Genomic DNA, 19814 nt, shown 5'->3' with positions numbered 1-19814 from the left:
TTTTGGACCAAAAAAAACTTCGAAAAATTTTGGGACCAAAAAAATTTTGGAACAAAAAAAAACTTCGAAAAATTTTGGGACCAAAAAAATTTTGGACCAAAAAAAACTTCGAAAAATTTTGGGACCAAAAAAATTTTGGACCAAAAAAAACTTCGAAAAATTTTGGGACCAAAAAAATTTTGGACCAAAAAAAACTTCGAAAAATTTTGGGACCAAAAAAATTTTCACCCAAAAAAAACATCGAAAAATTTTGGGACCAAAAAAATTTTCACCCAAAAAAAACATCGAAAAATTTTGGGACCAAAAAAATTTTGGACCAAAAAAAATTCGAAAAATTTTGGGACCAAAAAAATTTTGGACCAAAAAAAACTTCGAAAAATTTTGGGACCAAAAAAAATTTCACCCAAAAAAAACTTCGAAAAATTTTGGGACCAAAAAAATTTTGGACCAAAAAAAACTTCGAAAAATTTTGGGACCAAAAAAATCTTCACCCAAAATAAACTTCGAAAAATTTTGGGACCAAAAAAATTTTGGACCAAAAAAAACTTCGAAAAATTTTGGGACCAAAAAAATTTTCACCCAAAAAAAACTTCGAAAAATTTTGGGACCAAAAAAAATTTGGGACCAAAAAAATTTTCACCCAAAAAAAACTTCGAAAAATTTTGGGACCAAAAAATTTAGGACCAAAAAAAACTTCGAAAAATTTTCGGACCAAAAAAATTTTGGACCAAAAAAAACTTCGAAAAATTTTGGGACCAAAAAAATTTTGGAACAAAAAAAAACTTCGAAAAATTTTGGGACCAAAAAAATTTTGGACCAAAAAAAACTTCGAAAAATTTTGGGACCAAAAAAATTTTGGACCAAAAAAAACTTCGAAAAATTTTGGGACCAAAAAAATTTTGGACCAAAAAAAACTTCGAAAAATTTTGGGACCAAAAAAATTTTCACCCAAAAAAAACATCGAAAAATTTTGGGACCAAAAAAATTTTCACCCAAAAAAAACTTCGAAAAATTTTGGGACCAAAAAAATTTTGGACCAAAAAAAACTTCGAAAAATTTTGGGACCAAAAAAATTTTGGACCAAAAAAAACTTCGAAAAATTTTGGGACCAAAAAAATTTTCACCCAAAAAAAACTTCGAAAAATTTTGGGACCAAAAAAATTTTGGACCAAAAAAAACTTCGAAAAATTTTGGGACCAAAAAAATTTTGGACCAAAAAAAACTTCGAAAAATTTTGGGACCAAAAAAATTTTCACCCAAAAAAAACTTCGAAAAATTTTGGGACCAAAAAAAATTTGGGACCAAAAAAATTTTCACCCAAAAAAAACTTCGAAAAATTTTGGGACCAAAAAATTTTGGACCAAAAAAAACTTCGAAAAATTTTCGGACCAAAAAAATTTTGGACCAAAAAAAACTTCGAAAAATTTTGGGACCAAAAAAATTTTCACCCAAAAAAAACTTCGAAAAATTTTGGGACCAAAAAAATTTTGGACCAAAAAAAAACTTCGAAAAATTTTGGGTCCAAAAAAATTTTGGACCAAAAAAAACTTCGAAAAATTTTGGGACCAAAAAAATTTTCACCCAAAAAAAACTTCAAAAAATTTTGGGACCAAAAAAATTTTCACCCAAAAAAAACTTCGAAAAATTTTGGGACCAAAAAAATGTTCACCCAAAAAAAACTTCGAAAAATTTTGGGACCAAAAAAATTTTCACCCAAAAAAAACATCGAAAAATTTTGGGACCAAAAAAATTTTCACCCAAAAAAAACTTCGAAAAATTTTGGGTCCAAAAAAATTTTGGACCAAAAAAAACTTCGAAAAATTTTGGGACCAAAAAAATTTTCACCCAAAAAAAACTTCGAAAAATTTTGGGACCAAAAAAATTTTCACCCAAAAAAAACTTCGAAAAATTTTGGGACCAAAAAAATGTTCACCCAAAAAAAACTTTGAAAAATTTTGGGACCAAAAAAATTTTCACCCAAAAAAAACATCGAAAAATTTTGGGACCAAAAAAATTTTCACCCAAAAAAAACTTCGAAAAATTTTGGGACCAAAAAAATTTTCACCCAAAAAAAACTTCGAAAAATTTTGGGACCAAAAAAATTTTGGACCAAAAAAAACTTCGAAAAATTTTGGGACCAAAAAAATTTTGGACCAAAAAAAACTTCGAAAAATTTTGGGACCAAAAAAATTTTCACCCAAAAAAAACTTCGAAAAATTTTGGGACCAAAAAAATTTTGGACCAAAAAAAACTTCGAAAAATTTTGGGACCAAAAAAATTTTCACCCAAAAAAAACTTCGAAAAATTTTGGGACCAAAAAAAATTTGGGACCAAAAAAATTTTCACCCAAAAAAAACTTCGAAAAATTTTGGGACCAAGAAATTTTGGACCAAAAAAAACTTCTAAAAATTTTCGGACCAAAAAAATTTTGGACCAAAAAAAACTTCGAAAAATTTTGGGACCAAAAAAATTTTCACCCAAAAAAAACTTCGAAAAATTTTGGGACCAAAAAAATTTTGGACCAAAAAAAAACTTCGAAAAATTTTGGGACCAAAAAAATTTTGGACCAAAAAAAACTTCGAAAAATTTTGGGACCAAAAAAATTTTCACCCAAAAAAAACTTCGAAAAATTTTGGGACCAAAAAAATTTTCACCCAAAAAAAACTTCGAAAAATTTTGGGACCAAAAAAATGTTCACCCAAAAAAAACTTTGAAAAATTTTGGGACCAAAAAAATTTTCACCCAAAAAAAACATCGAAAAATTTTGGGATCAAAAAAATTTTCACCCAAAAAAAACTTCGAAAAATTTTCGGACCAAAAAAATTTTGGACCAAAAAAAACTTCGAAAAATTTTGGGACCAAAAAAATTTTCACCCAAAAAAAACTTCGAAAAATTTTGGGACCAAAAAAATTTTCACCCAAAAAAAACTTCGAAAAATTTTGGGACCAAAAAAATTTTCACCCAAAAAAAACTTCGAAAAATTTTGGGACCAAAAAAATTTTGGACCAAAAAAAACTTCGAAAAATTTTGGGACCAAAAAAATTTTCACCCAAAAAAAACTTCGAAAAATTTTGGGACCAAAAAAATTTTCACCCAAAAAAAACTTCGAAAAATTTTGGGACCAAAAAAATTTTGGACCAAAAAAAACTTCGAAAAATTTTGGGACCAAAAAAATTTTGGACCAAAAAAAACTTCGAAAAATTTTGGGACCAAAAAAATTTTCACCCAAAAAAAACATCGAAAAATTTTGGGACCAAAAAAATTTTCACCCAAAAAAAACTTCGAAAAATTTTGGGACCAAAAAAATTTTGGACCAAAAAAAACTTCGAAAAATTTTGGGACCAAAAAAATTTTCACCCAAAAAAAACTTCGAAAAATTTTGGGACCAAAAAAATTTTGGACCAAAAAAAAAACTTTGAAAAATTTTGGGACCAAAAAAATTTTGGACCAAAAAAAACTTCGAAAAATTTTGGGACCAAAAAAATTTTGGACCAAAAAAAACTTCGAAAAATTTTGGGACCAAAAAAATTTTGGACCAAAAAAAACTTCGAAAAATTTTGGGACCAAAAAAATTTTCACCCAAAAAAAACTTCGAAAAATTTTGGGACCAAAAAAAATTTGGGACCAAAAAAATTTTCACCCAAAAAAAACTTCGAAAAATTTTGGGACCAAAAAATTTTGGACCAAAAAAAACTTCGAAAAATTTTCGGACCAAAAAAATTTTGGACCAAAAAAAAACTTCGAAAAAATTTGGGACCAAAAAAATTTTCACCCAAAAAAAACTTCGAAAAATTTTGGGACCAAAAAAATTTTGGACCAAAAAAAAACTTCGAAAAATTTTGGGACCAAAAAAATTTTGGACCAAAAAAAACTTCGAAAAATTTTGGGACCAAAAAAATTTTCACCCAAAAAAAACTTCGAAAAATTTTGGGACCAAAAAAATTTTCACCCAAAAAAAACTTCGAAAAATTTTGGGACCAAAAAAATTTTCACCCAAAAAAAACTTTGAAAAATTTTGGGACCAAAAACATTTTCACCCAAAAAAAACATCGAAAAATTTTGGGACCAAAAAAATTTTCACCCAAAAAAAACTTCGAAAAATTTTCGGACCAAAAAAATTTTGGACCAAAAAAAACTTCGAAAAATTTTGGGACCAAAAAAATTTTCACCCAAAAAAAACTTCGAAAAATTTTGGGACCAAAAAATTTTGGACCAAAAAAAACTTCGAAAAATTTTCGGACCAAAAAAATTTTGGACCAAAAAAAACTTCGAAAAATTTTGGGACCAAAAAAATTTTGGAACAAAAAAAAACTTCGAAAAATTTTGGGACCAAAAAAATTTTGGACCAAAAAAAACTTCGAAAAATTTTGGGACCAAAAAAATTTTGGACCAAAAAAAACTTCGAAAAATTTTGGGACCAAAAAAATTTTGGACCAAAAAAAACTTCGAAAAATTTTGGGACCAAAAAAATTTTCACCCAAAAAAAACATCGAAAAATTTTGGGACCAAAAAAATTTTCACCCAAAAAAAACATCGAAAAATTTTGGGACCAAAAACATTTTCACCCAAAAAAAATTCGAAAAATTTTGGGACCAAAAAAATTTTGGACCAAAAAAAACTTCGAAAAATTTTGGGACCAAAAAAAATTTCACCCAAAAAAAACTTCGAAAAATTTTGGGACCAAAAAAATTTTCACCCAAAAAAAACTTCGAAAAATTTTGGGACCAAAAAAATTTTGGACCAAAAAAAACTTCGAAAAATTTTGGGACCAAAAAAATCTTCACCCAAAATAAACTTCGAAAAATTTTGGGACCAAAAAAATTTTGGACCAAAAAAAACTTCGAAAAATTTTGGGACCAAAAAATTTTCACCCAAAAAAAACTTCGAAAAATTTTGGGACCAAAAAAAATTTGGGACCAAGAAAATTTTCACCCAAAAAAAACTTCGAAAAATTTTGGGACCAAAAAATTTTGGACCAAAAAAAACTTCGAAAAATTTTCGGACCAAAAAAATTTTGGACCAAAAAAAACTTCGAAAAATTTTGGGACCAAAAAAATTTTCACCCAAAAAAAACTTCGAAAAATTTTGGGACCAAAAAAATTTTGGACCAAAAAAAAACTTCGAAAAATTTTGGGACCAAAAAAATTTTGGACCAAAAAAAACTTCGAAAAATTTTGGGACCAAAAAAATTTTGGGACCAAAAAAATTTTCACCCAAAAAAAACTTCGAAAAATTTTGGGACCAAAAAAAATTTGGGACCAAAAAAATTTTCACCCAAAAAAAACTTCGAAAAATTTTGGGACCAAAAAATTTTGGACCAAAAAAAACTTCGAAAAATTTTCGGACCAAAAAAATTTTGGACCAAAAAAAACTTCGAAAAATTTTGGGACCAAAAAAATTTTCACCCAAAAAAAACTTCGAAAAATTTTGGGACCAAAAAAATTTTGGACCAAAAAAAAACTTCGAAAAATTTTGGGACCAAAAAAATTTTGGACCAAAAAAAACTTCGAAAAATTTTGGGACCAAAAAAATTTTGGACCAAAAAAAACTTCGAAAAATTTTGGGACCAAAAAAATTTTCACCCAAAAAAAACTTCGAAAAATTTTGGGACCAAAAAAAATTTGGGACCAAAAAAATTTTCACCCAAAAAAAACTTCGAAAAATTTTGGGACCAAAAAATTTTGGACCAAAAAAAACTTCGAAAAATTTTCGGACCAAAAAAATTTTCACCCAAAAAAAACTTCGAAAAATTTTGGGACCAAAAAAATTTTCACCCAAAAAAAACTTCGAAAAATTTTGGGACCAAAAAAATTTTGGACCAAAAAAAACTTCGAAAAATTTTGGGACCAAAAAAATTTTCACCCAAAAAAAACTTCGAAAAATTTTGGGACCAAAAAAATTTTCACCCAAAAAAAACTTCGAAAAATTTTGGGACCAAAAAAATGTTCACCCAAAAAAAACTTTGAAAAATTTTGGGACCAAAAAAATTTTCACCCAAAAAAAACATCGAAAAATTTTGGGACCAAAAAAATTTTCACCCAAAAAAAACTTCGAAAAATTTTCGGACCAAAAAAATTTTGGACCAAAAAAAACTTCGAAAAATTTTGGGACCAAAAAAATTTTCACCCAAAAAAAACTTCGAAAAATTTTGGGACCAAAAAAATTTTCACCCAAAAAAAACTTCGAAAAATTTTGGGACCAAAAAAATTTTCACCCAAAAAAAACTTCGAAAAATTTTGGGACCAAAAAAATTTTGGACCAAAAAAAACTTCGAAAAATTTTGGGACCAAAAAAATTTTCACCCAAAAAAAACTTCGAAAAATTTTGGGACCAAAAAAATTTTCACCCAAAAAAAACTTCGAAAAATTTTGGGACCAAAAAAATTTTGGACCAAAAAAAACTTCGAAAAATTTTGGGACCAAAAAAATTTTGGACCAAAAAAAACTTCGAAAAATTTTGGGACCAAAAAAATTTTCACCCAAAAAAAACATCGAAAAATTTTGGGACCAAAAAAATTTTCACCCAAAAAAAACTTCGAAAAATTTTGGGACCAAAAAAATTTTGGACCAAAAAAAACTTCGAAAAATTTTGGGACCAAAAAAATTTTCACCCAAAAAAAACTTCGAAAAATTTTGGGACCAAAAAAATTTTGGACCAAAAAAAAAAACTTTGAAAAATTTTGGGACCAAAAAAATTTTGGACCAAAAAAAACTTCGAAAAATTTTGGGACCAAAAAAATTTTGGACCAAAAAAAACTTCGAAAAATTTTGGGACCAAAAAAATTTTCACCCAAAAAAAACTTCGAAAAATTTTGGGACCAAAAAAATTTTCACCCAAAAAAAACTTCGAAAAATTTTGGGACCAAAAAAAATTTGGGACCAAAAAAATTTTCACCCAAAAAAAACTTCGAAAAATTTTGGGACCAAAAAATTTTGGACCAAAAAAAACTTCGAAAAATTTTCGGACCAAAAAAATTTTGGACCAAAAAAAACTTCGAAAAATTTTGGGACCAAAAAAATTTTCACCCAAAAAAAACTTCGAAAAATTTTGGGACCAAAAAAATTTTGGACCAAAAAAAAACTTCGAAAAATTTTGGGACCAAAAAAATTTTGGACCAAAAAAAACTTCGAAAAATTTTGGGACCAAAAAAATTTTCACCCAAAAAAAACTTCGAAAAATTTTGGGACCAAAAAAATTTTCACCCAAAAAAAACTTCGAAAAATTTTGGGACCAAAAAAATTTTCACCCAAAAAAAACTTTGAAAAATTTTGGGACCAAAAAAATTTTCACCCAAAAAAAACATCGAAAAATTTTGGGACCAAAAAAATTTTCACCCAAAAAAAACTTCGAAAAATTTTCGGACCAAAAAAATTTTGGACCAAAAAAAACTTCGAAAAATTTTGGGACCAAAAAAATTTTCACCCAAAAAAAACTTCGAAAAATTTTGGGACCAAAAAAATTTTCACCCAAAAAAAACTTCGAAAAATTTTCGGACCAAAAAAATTTTGGACCAAAAAAAACTTCGAAAAATTTTGGGACCAAAAAAATTTTGGAACAAAAAAAAACTTCGAAAAATTTTGGGACCAAAAAAATTTTGGACCAAAAAAAACTTCGAAAAATTTTGGGACCAAAAAAATTTTGGACCAAAAAAAACTTCGAAAAATTTTGGGACCAAAAAAATTTTGGACCAAAAAAAACTTCGAAAAATTTTGGGACCAAAAAAATTTTCACCCAAAAAAAACATCGAAAAATTTTGGGACCAAAAAAATTTTCACCCAAAAAAAACATCGAAAAATTTTGGGACCAAAAAAATTTTGGACCAAAAAAAATTCGAAAAATTTTGGGACCAAAAAAATTTTGGACCAAAAAAAACTTCGAAAAATTTTGGGACCAAAAAAAATTTCACCCAAAAAAAACTTCGAAAAATTTTGGGACCAAAAAAATTTTGGACCAAAAAAAACTTCGAAAAATTTTGGGACCAAAAAAATCTTCACCCAAAATAAACTTCGAAAAATTTTGGGACCAAAAAAATTTTGGACCAAAAAAAACTTCGAAAAATTTTGGGACCAAAAAAATTTTCACCCAAAAAAAACTTCGAAAAATTTTGGGACCAAAAAAAATTTGGGACCAAAAAAATTTTCACCCAAAAAAAACTTCGAAAAATTTTGGGACCAAAAAATTTAGGACCAAAAAAAACTTCGAAAAATTTTCGGACCAAAAAAATTTTGGACCAAAAAAAACTTCGAAAAATTTTGGGACCAAAAAAATTTTGGAACAAAAAAAAACTTCGAAAAATTTTGGGACCAAAAAAATTTTGGACCAAAAAAAACTTCGAAAAATTTTGGGACCAAAAAAATTTTGGACCAAAAAAAACTTCGAAAAATTTTGGGACCAAAAAAATTTTGGACCAAAAAAAACTTCGAAAAATTTTGGGACCAAAAAAATTTTCACCCAAAAAAAACATCGAAAAATTTTGGGACCAAAAAAATTTTCACCCAAAAAAAACTTCGAAAAATTTTGGGACCAAAAAAATTTTGGACCAAAAAAAACTTCGAAAAATTTTGGGACCAAAAAAATTTTGGACCAAAAAAAACTTCGAAAAATTTTGGGACCAAAAAAATTTTCACCCAAAAAAAACTTCGAAAAATTTTGGGACCAAAAAAATTTTGGACCAAAAAAAACTTCGAAAAATTTTGGGACCAAAAAAATTTTGGACCAAAAAAAACTTCGAAAAATTTTGGGACCAAAAAAATTTTCACCCAAAAAAAACTTCGAAAAATTTTGGGACCAAAAAAAATTTGGGACCAAAAAAATTTTCACCCAAAAAAAACTTCAAAAAATTTTGGGACCAAAAAATTTTGGACCAAAAAAAACTTCGAAAAATTTTCGGACCAAAAAAATTTTAGACCAAAAAAAACTTCGAAAAATTTTGGGACCAAAAAAATTTTCACCCAAAAAAAACTTCGAAAAATTTTGGGACCAAAAAAATTTTGGACCAAAAAAAAACTTCGAAAAATTTTGGGTCCAAAAAAATTTTGGACCAAAAAAAACTTCGAAAAATTTTGGGACCAAAAAAATTTTCACCCAAAAAAAACTTCGAAAAATTTTGGGACCAAAAAAATTTTCACCCAAAAAAAACTTCGAAAAATTTTGGGACCAAAAAAATGTTCACCCAAAAAAAACTTCGAAAAATTTTGGGACCAAAAAAATTTTCACCCAAAAAAAACATCGAAAAATTTTGGGACCAAAAAAATTTTCACCCAAAAAAAACTTCGAAAAATTTTGGGTCCAAAAAAATTTTGGACCAAAAAAAACTTCGAAAAATTTTGGGACCAAAAAAAATTTCACCCAAAAAAAACTTCGAAAAATTTTGGGACCAAAAAAATTTTCACCCAAAAAAAACTTCGAAAAATTTTGGGACCAAAAAAATGTTCACCCAAAAAAAACTTTGAAAAATTTTGGGACCAAAAAAATTTTCACCCAAAAAAAACATCGAAAAATTTTGGGACCAAAAAAATTTTCACCCAAAAAAAACTTCGAAAAATTTTGGGACCAAAAAAATTTTCACCCAAAAAAAACTTCGAAAAATTTTGGGACCAAAAAAATTTTGGACCAAAAAAAACTTCGAAAAATTTTGGGACCAAAAAAATTTTGGACCAAAAAAAACTTCGAAAAATTTTGGGACCAAAAAAATTTTCACCCAAAAAAAACTTCGAAAAATTTTGGGACCAAAAAAATTTTGGACCAAAAAAAACTTCGAAAAATTTTGGGACCAAAAAAATTTTCACCCAAAAAAAACTTCGAAAAATTTTGGGACCAAAAAAAATTTGGGACCAAAAAAATTTTCACCCAAAAAAAACTTCGAAAAATTTTGGGACCAAAAAATTTTGGACCAAAAAAAACTTCGAAAAATTTTCGGACCAAAAAAATTTTGGACCAAAAAAAACTTCGAAAAATTTTGGGACCAAAAAAATTTTCACCCAAAAAAAACTTCGAAAAATTTTGGGACCAAAAAAATTTTGGACCAAAAAAAAACTTCGAAAAATTTTGGGACCAAAAAAATTTTGGACCAAAAAAAACTTCGAAAAATTTTGGGACCAAAAAAATTTTCACCCAAAAAAAACTTCGAAAAATTTTGGGACCAAAAAAATTTTCACCCAAAAAAAACTTCGAAAAATTTTGGGATCAAAAAAATTTTCACCCAAAAAAAACTTCGAAAAATTTTCGGACCAAAAAAATTTTGGACCAAAAAAAACTTCGAAAAATTTTGGGACCAAAAAAATTTTCACCCAAAAAAAACTTCGAAAAATTTTGGGACCAAAAAAATTTTCACCCAAAAAAAACTTCGAAAAATTTTGGGACCAAAAAAATTTTCACCCAAAAAAAACTTCGAAAAATTTTGGGACCAAAAAAATTTTGGACCAAAAAAAACTTCGAAAAATTTTGGGACCAAAAAAATTTTCACCCAAAAAAAACTTCGAAAAATTTTGGGACCAAAAAAATTTTCACCCAAAAAAAACTTCGAAAAATTTTGGGACCAAAAAAATTTTGGACCAAAAAAAACTTCGAAAAATTTTGGGACCAAAAAAATTTTGGACCAAAAAAAACTTCGAAAAATTTTGGGACCAAAAAAATTTTCACCCAAAAAAAACATCGAAAAATTTTGGGACCAAAAAAATTTTCACCCAAAAAAAACTTCGAAAAATTTTGGGACCAAAAAAATTTTGGACCAAAAAAAACTTCGAAAAATTTTGGGACCAAAAAAATTTTCACCCAAAAAAAACTTCGAAAAATTTTGGGACCAAAAAAATTTTGGACCAAAAAAAAAACTTTGAAAAATTTTGGGACCAAAAAAATTTTGGACCAAAAAAAACTTCGAAAAATTTTGGGACCAAAAAAATTTTGGACCAAAAAAAACTTCGAAAAATTTTGGGACCAAAAAAATTTTGGACCAAAAAAAACTTCGAAAAATTTTGGGACCAAAAAAATTTTCACCCAAAAAAAACTTCGAAAAATTTTGGGACCAAAAAAAATTTGGGACCAAAAAAATTTTCACCCAAAAAAAACTTCGAAAAATTTTGGGACCAAAAAATTTTGGACCAAAAAAAACTTCGAAAAATTTTCGGACCAAAAAAATTTTGGACCAAAAAAAAACTTCGAAAAATTTTGGGACCAAAAAAATTTTCACCCAAAAAAAACTTCGAAAAATTTTGGGACCAAAAAAATTTTGGACCAAAAAAAAACTTCGAAAAATTTTGGGACCAAAAAAATTTTGGACCAAAAAAAACTTCGAAAAATTTTGGGACCAAAAAAATTTTCACCCAAAAAAAACTTCGAAAAATTTTGGGACCAAAAAAATTTTCACCCAAAAAAAACTTCGAAAAATTTTGGGACCAAAAAAATTTTCACCCAAAAAAAACTTTGAAAAATTTTGGGACCAAAAACATTTTCACCCAAAAAAAACATCGAAAAATTTTGGGACCAAAAAAATTTTCACCCAAAAAAAACTTCGAAAAATTTTCGGACCAAAAAAATTTTGGACCAAAAAAAACTTCGAAAAATTTTGGGACCAAAAAAATTTTCACCCAAAAAAAACTTCGAAAAATTTTGGGACCAAAAAATTTTGGACCAAAAAAAACTTCGAAAAATTTTCGGACCAAAAAAATTTTGGACCAAAAAAAACTTCGAAAAATTTTGGGACCAAAAAAATTTTGGAACAAAAAAAAACTTCGAAAAATTTTGGGACCAAAAAAATTTTGGACCAAAAAAAACTTCGAAAAATTTTGGGACCAAAAAAATTTTGGACCAAAAAAAACTTCGAAAAATTTTGGGACCAAAAAAATTTTGGACCAAAAAAAACTTCGAAAAATTTTGGGACCAAAAAAATTTTCACCCAAAAAAAACATCGAAAAATTTTGGGACCAAAAAAATTTTCACCCAAAAAAAACATCGAAAAATTTTGGGACCAAAAACATTTTCACCCAAAAAAAATTCGAAAAATTTTGGGACCAAAAAAATTTTGGACCAAAAAAAACTTCGAAAAATTTTGGGACCAAAAAAAATTTCACCCAAAAAAAACTTCGAAAAATTTTGGGACCAAAAAAATTTTCACCCAAAAAAAACTTCGAAAAATTTTGGGACCAAAAAAATTTTGGACCAAAAAAAACTTCGAAAAATTTTGGGACCAAAAAAATCTTCACCCAAAATAAACTTCGAAAAATTTTGGGACCAAAAAAATTTTGGACCAAAAAAAACTTCGAAAAATTTTGGGACCAAAAAATTTTCACCCAAAAAAAACTTCGAAAAATTTTGGGACCAAAAAAAATTTGGGACCAAAAAAATTTTCACCCAAAAAAAACTTCGAAAAATTTTGGGACCAAAAAATTTTGGACCAAAAAAAACTTCGAAAAATTTTCGGACCAAAAAAATTTTGGACCAAAAAAAACTTCGAAAAATTTTGGGACCAAAAAAATTTTGGAACAAAAAAAAACTTCGAAAAATTTTGGGACCAAAAAAATTTTGGACCAAAAAAAACTTCGAAAAATTTTGGGACCAAAAAAATTTTGGACCAAAAAAAACTTCGAAAAATTTTGGGACCAAAAAAATTTTGGACCAAAAAAAACTTCAAAAAATTTTGGGACCAAAAAAATTTTCACCCAAAAAAAACATCGAAAAATTTTGGGACCAAAAAAATTTTCACCCAAAAAAAACTTCGAAAAATTTTGGGACCAAAAAAATTTTCACCCAAAAAAAACTTCGAAAAATTTTGGGACCAAAAAAATTTTGGACCAAAAAAAACTTCGAAAAATTTTGGGACCAAAAAAATTTTCACCCAAAAAAAACTTCGAAAAATTTTGGGACCAAAAAAAATTTGGGACCAAAAAAATTTTCACCCAAAAAAAACTTCGAAAAATTTTGGGACCAAAAAATTTTGGACCAAAAAAAACATCGAAAAATTTTCGGACCAAAAAAATTTTGGACCAAAAAAAACTTCGAAAAATTTTGGGACCAAAAAAATTTTCACCCAAAAAAAACTTCGAAAAATTTTGGGACCAAAAAAAACTTCGAAAAATTTTGGGACCAAAAAAATTTTGGACCAAAAAAAACTTCGAAAAATTTTGGGACCAAAAAAATTTTCACCCAAAAAAAACATCGAAAAATTTTGGGACCAAAAAAATTTTCACCCAAAAAAAACATCGAAAAATTTTGGGACCAAAAACATTTTCACCCAAAAAAAATTCGAACAATTTTGGGACCAAAAAAATTTTGGACCAAAAAAAACTTCGAAAAATTTTGGGACCAAAAAAAATTTCACCCAAAAAAAACTTCGAAAAATTTTGGGACCAAAAAAATTTTCACCCAAAAAAAACTTCGAAAAATTTTGGGACCAAAAAAATTTTGGACCAAAAAAAACTTCGAAAAATTTTGGGACCAAAAAAATCTTCACCCAAAATAAACTTCGAAAAATTTTGGGACCAAAAAAATTTTGGACCAAAAAAAACTTCGAAAAATTTTGGGACCAAAAAAATTTTCACCCAAAAAAAACTTCGAAAAATTTTGGGACCAAAAAAAATTTGGGACCAAAAAAATTTTCACCCAAAAAAAACTTCGAAAAATTTTGGGACCAAAAAATTTTGGACCAAAAAAAACTTCGAAAAATTTTCGGACCAAAAAAATTTTGGACCAAAAAAAACTTCGAAAAATTTTGGGACCAAAAAAATTTTGGAACAAAAAAAAACTTCGAAAAATTTTGGGACCAAAAAAATTTTGGACCAAAAAAAACTTCGAAAAATTTTGGGACCAAAAAAATTTTGGACCAAAAAAAACTTCGAAAAATTTTGGGACCAAAAAAATTTTGGACCAAAAAAAACTTCAAAAAATTTTGGGACCAAAAAAATTTTCACCCAAAAAAAACATCGAAAAATTTTGGGACCAAAAAAATTTTCACCCAAAAAAAACTTCGAAAAATTTTGGGACCAAAAAAATTTTCACCCAAAAAAAACTTCGAAAAATTTTGGGACCAAAAAAATTTTGGACCAAAAAAAACTTCGAAAAATTTTGGGACCAAAAAAATTTTCACCCAAAAAAAACTTCGAAAAATTTTGGGACCAAAAAAAATTTGGGACCAAAAAAATTTTCACCCAAAAAAAACTTCGAAAAATTTTGGGACCAAAAAATTTTGGACCAAAAAAAACTTCGAAAAATTTTCGGACCAAAAAAATTTTGGACCAAAAAAAACTTCGAAAAATTTTGGGACCAAAAAAATTTTCACCCAAAAAAAACTTCGAAAAATTTTGGGACCAAAAAAATTTTGGACCAAAAAAAAACTTCGAAAAATTTTGGGACCAAAAAAATTTTGGACCAAAAAAAACTTCGAAAAATTTTGGGACCAAAAAAATTTTCACCCAAAAAAAACTTCGAAAAATTTTGGGACCAAAAAAATTTTCACCCAAAAAAAACTTCGAAAAATTTTGGGATCAAAAAAATGTTCACCCAAAAAAAACTTTGAAAAATTTTGGGACCAAAAAAATTTTCACCCAAAAAAAACATCGAAAAATTTTGGGACCAAAAAAATTTTCACCCAAAAAAAACTTCGAAAAATTTTCGGACCAAAAAAATTTTGGACCAAAAAAAACTTCGAAAAATTTTGGGACCAAAAAAATTTTCACCCAAAAAAAACTTCGAAAAATTTTGGGACCAAAAAAATTTTCACCCAAAAAAAACTTCGAAAAATTTTGGGACCAAAAAAATTTTCACCCAAAAAAAACTTCGAAAAATTTTGGGACCAAAAAAATTTTGGACCAAAAAAAACTTCGAAAAATTTTGGGACCAAAAAAATTTTGGACCAAAAAAAACTTCGAAAAATTTTGGGACCAAAAAAATTTTCACCCAAAAAAAACTTCGAAAAATTTTGGGACCAAAAAAAATTTGGACCAAAAAAAAACTTCGAAAAATTTTGGGACCAAAAAAATTTTGGACCAAAAAAAACTTCGAAAAATTTTGGGACCAAAAAAATTTTCACCCAAAAAAAACTTCGAAAAATTTTGGGACCAAAAAAATTTTCACCCAAAAAAAACTTCGAAAAATTTTGGGATCAAAAAAATGTTCACCCAAAAAAAACTTTGAAAAATTTTGGGACCAAAAAAATTTTCACCCAAAAAAAACATCGAAAAATTTTGGGACCAAAAAAATTTTGGACCAAAAAAAAAACTTTGAAAAATTTTGGGACCAAAAAAATTTTGGACCAAAAAAAACTTCGAAAAATTTTGGGACCAAAAAAATTTTGGACCAAAAAAAACTTCGAAAAATTTTGGGACCAAAAAAATTTTGGACCAAAAAAAACTTCGAAAAATTTTGGGACCAAAAAAATTTTGGACCAAAAAAAACTTCGAAAAATTTTGGGACCAAAAAAATTTTCACCCAAAAAAAACATCGAAAAATTTTGGGACCAAAAACATTTTCACCCAAAAAAAATTCGAAAAATTTTGGGACCAAAAAAATTTTGGACCAAAAAAAACTTCGAAAAATTTTGGGACCAAAAAAAATTTCACCCAAAAAAAACTTCGAAAAATTTTGGGACCAAAAAAATTTTCACCCAAAAAAAACTTCGAAAAATTTTGGGACCAAAAAAATTTTGGACCAAAAAAAACTTCGAAAAATTTTGGGACCAAAAAAATCTTCACCCAAAATAAACTTCGAAAAATTTTGGGACCAAAAAAATTTTGGACCAAAAAAAACTTCGAAAAATTTTGGGACCAAAAAAATTTTCACCCAAAAAAAACTTCGAAAAATTTTGGGACCAAAAAAAATTTGGGACCAAAAAAATTTTCACCCAAAAAAAACTTCGAAAAATTTTGGGACCAAAAAATTTTGGACCAAAAAAAACTTCGAAAAATTTTCGGACCAAAAAAATTTTGGACCAAAAAAAACTTCGAAAAATTTTGGGACCAAAAAAATTTTGGAACAAAAAAAAACTTCGAAAAATTTTGGGACCAAAAAAATTTTGGACCAAAAAAAACTTCGAAAAATTTTGGGACCAAAAAAATTTTGGACCAAAAAAAACTTCGAAAAATTTTGGGACCAAAAAAATTTTGGACCAAAAAAAACTTCAAAAAATTTTGGGACCAAAAAAATTTTCACCCAAAAAAAACATCGAAAAATTTTGGGACCAAAAAAATTTTTACCCAAAAAAAACTTCGAAAAATTTTGGGACCAAAAAAATTTTCACCCAAAAAAAACTTCGAAAAATTTTGGGACCAAAAAAATTTTGGACCAAAAAAAACTTCGAAAAATTTTGGGACCAAAAAAATTTTCACCCAAAAAAAACTTCGAAAAATTTTGGGACCAAAAAAATTTTCACCCAAAAAAAACTTCGAAAAATTTTGGGACCAAAAAAATTTTGGACCAAAAAAAACTTCGAAAAATTTTGGGACCAAAAAAATTTTGGACCAAAAAAAACTTCGAAAAATTTTGGGACCAAAAAAATTTTGGACCAAAAAAAACTTCGAAAAATTTTGGGACCAAAAAAATTTTCACCCAAAAAAAAACATCGAAAAATTTTGGGACCAAAAAAATTTTCACCCAAAAAAAACTTCGAAAAATTTTGGGACCAAAAAAATTTTCACCCAAAAAAAACTTCGAAAAATTTTGGGACCAAAAAAATTTTGGACCAAAAAAAACTTCGAAAAATTTTGGGACCAAAAAAATTTTCACCCAAAAAAAACTTCGAAAAATTTTGGGACCAAAAAAATTTTCACCCAAAAAAAACTTCGAAAAATTTTGGGACCAAAAAAATTTTGGACCAAAAAAAACTTCGCAAAAATTTTGGGACCAAAAAAATTTTGGACCAAAAAAAACTTCGAAAAATTTTGGGACCAAAAAAATTTTGGACCAAAAAAAACTTCGAAAAATTTTGGGACCAAAAAAATTTTCACCCAAAAAAAACATCGAAAAATTTTGGGACCAAAAAAATTTTCACCCAAAAAAAACTTCGAAAAATTTTGGGACCAAAAAAATTTTGGACCAAAAAAAACTTCGAAAAATTTTGGGACCAAAAAAATTTTCACCCAAAAAAAACTTCGAAAAATTTTGGGACCAAAAAAATTTTGGACCAAAAAAAAACTTCGAAAAATTTTGGGACCAAAAAAATTTTCACCCAAAAAAAACTTCGAAAAATTTTGGGACCAAAAAAATTTTGGACCAAAAAAAAAACTTTGAAAAATTTTGGGACCAAAAAAATTTTGGACCAAAAAAAACTTCGAAAAATTTCAGGGACCAAAAAAATTTTCACCCAAAAAAAACTTCGAAAAATTTTGGGACCAAAAAAATTTTGGACCAAAAAAAACTTCGAAAAATTTTGGGACCAAAAAAATTTTCACCCAAAAAAAACTTCGAAAAATTTTGGGACCAAAAAAATTTTGGACCAAAAAAAAAACTTCGAAAAATTTTGGGACCAAAAAAATTTTGGACCAAAAAAAACTTCGAAAAATTTTGGGACCAAAAAAATTTTGGACCAAAAAGAACTTCGAAAAATTTTGGGACCAAAAAAATTTTGGACCAAAAAAAAACTTCGGAAAATTTTGGGACCAAAAAAATTTTCACCCAAAAAAAACATCGAAAAATTTTGGGACCAAAAAAATTTTCACCCAAAAAAAACATCGAAAAATTTTGGGACCAAAAAAATTTTCACCCAAAAAAAACTTCGAAAAATTTTGGGACCAAAAAAATTTTGGACCAAAAAAAACTTCGAAAAATTTTGGGACCAAAAAAATTTTCACCCAAAAGAAACTTCGAAAAATTTTGGGACCAAAAAAAACTTCGAAAAATTTTGGGACCAAAAAAATTTTGGACCAAAAAAAACTTCGAAAAATTTTGGGACCAAAAAAATTTTCACCCAAAAAAAACTTCGAAAAATTTTGGGACCAAAAAAATTTTCACCCAAAAAAAACTTTGAAAAATTTTGGGACCAAAAAAATTTTCACCCAAAAAAAACATCGAAAAATTTTGGGACCAAAAAAATTTTGGACCAAAAAAAAACTTCGAAAAATTTTGGGACCAAAAAAATTTTCACCCAAAAAAAACTTCGAAAAATTTTGGGACCAAAAAAATTTTCACCCAAAAAAAACTTCGAAAAATTTTGGGACCAAAAAAAATTTGGGACCAAAAAAATTTTCACCCAAAAAAAACTTCGAAAAATTTTGGGACCAAAAAATTTTGGACCAAAAAAAACTTCGAAAAATTTTCGGACCAAAAAAATTTTGGACCAAAAAGAACTTCGAAAAATTTTGGGACCAAAAAAATTTTGGACCAAAAAAAAACTTCGGAAAATTTTGGGACCAAAAAAATTTTCACCCAAAAAAAACATCGAAAAATTTTGGGACCAAAAAAATTTTCACCCAAAAAAAACTTCGAAAAATTTTGGGACCAAAAAAATTTTCACCCAAAAAAAACTTCGAAAAATTTTGGGACCAAAAAAATTTTGGACCAAAAAAAACTTCGAAAAATTTTGGGACCAAAAAAATCTTCACCCAAAAAAAACATCGAAAAATTTTGGGACCAAAAAAATTTTCACCCAAAAAAAAATTCGAAAAATTTTGGGACCAAAAAAATTTTGGACCAAAAAAAACTTCGAAAAATTTTGGGACCAAAAAAATTTTCACCCAAAAAAAACTTCGAAAAATTTTGGGACCAAAAAAATTTTCACCCAAAAAAAACTTCGAAAAATTTTGGGACCAAAAAAATTTTGGACCAAAAAGAACTTCGAAAAATTTTGGGACCAAAAAAATTTTGGACCAAAAAAAAACTTCGGAAAATTTTGGGACCAAAAAAATTTTCACCAAAAAAAAACATCGAAAAATTTTGGGACCAAAAAAATTTTCACCCAAAAAAAACATCGAAAAATTTTGGGACCAAAAAAATTTTCACCCAAAAAAAACTTCGAAAAATTTTGGGACCAAAAAAATTTTGGACCAAAAAAAACTTCGAAAAATTTTGGGACCAAAAAAATTTTCACCCAAAAGAAACTTCGAAAAATTTTGGGACCAAAAAAAACTTCGAAAAATTTTGGGACCAAAAAAATTTTGGACCAAAAAAAACTTCGAAAAATTTTGGGACCAAAAAAATTTTCACCCAAAAAAAACTTCGAAAAATTTTGGGACCAAAAAAATTTTCACCCAAAAAAAACTTCGAAAAATTTTGGGACCAAAAAAATTTTCACCCAAAAAAAACTTTGAAAAATTTTGGGACCAAAAAAATTTTCACCAAAAAAAACATCGAAAAATTTTGGGACCAAAAAAATTTTCACCCAAAAAAAACTTCGAAAAATTTTGGGACCAAAAAAATTTTGGACCAAAAAAAACTTCGAAAAATTTTGGGACCAAAAAAATTTTCACCCAAAAAAAACTTCGAAAAATTTTGGGACCAAAAAAATTTTGGACCAAAAAAAAACTTCGAAAAATTTTGGGACCAAAAAAATTTTGGACCAAAAAAAACTTCGAAAAATTTTGGGACCAAAAAAATTTTGGACCAAAAAAAAACTTCGAAAAATTTTGGGACCAAAAAAATTTTCACCCAAAAAAAACTTCGAAAAATTTTGGGACCAAAAAAATTTTCACCCAAAAAAAACTTCGAAAAATTTTGGGACCAAAAAAAATTTGGGACCAAAAAAATTTTCACCCAAAAAAAACTTCGAAAAATTTTGGGACCAAAAAATTTTGGACCAAAAAAAACTTCGAAAAATTTTCGGACCAAAAAAATTTTGGACCAAAAACAACTTCGAAAAATTTTGGGACCAAAAAAATTTTGGACCAAAAAA

Source organism: Astyanax mexicanus, chromosome 5 (assembly GCF_023375975.1).
Source record: "Astyanax mexicanus isolate ESR-SI-001 chromosome 5, AstMex3_surface, whole genome shotgun sequence".
Lineage (NCBI taxonomy): Eukaryota > Metazoa > Chordata > Actinopteri > Characiformes > Acestrorhamphidae > Astyanax > Astyanax mexicanus.
Note: the sequence above shows the minus strand (reverse complement) of the source record.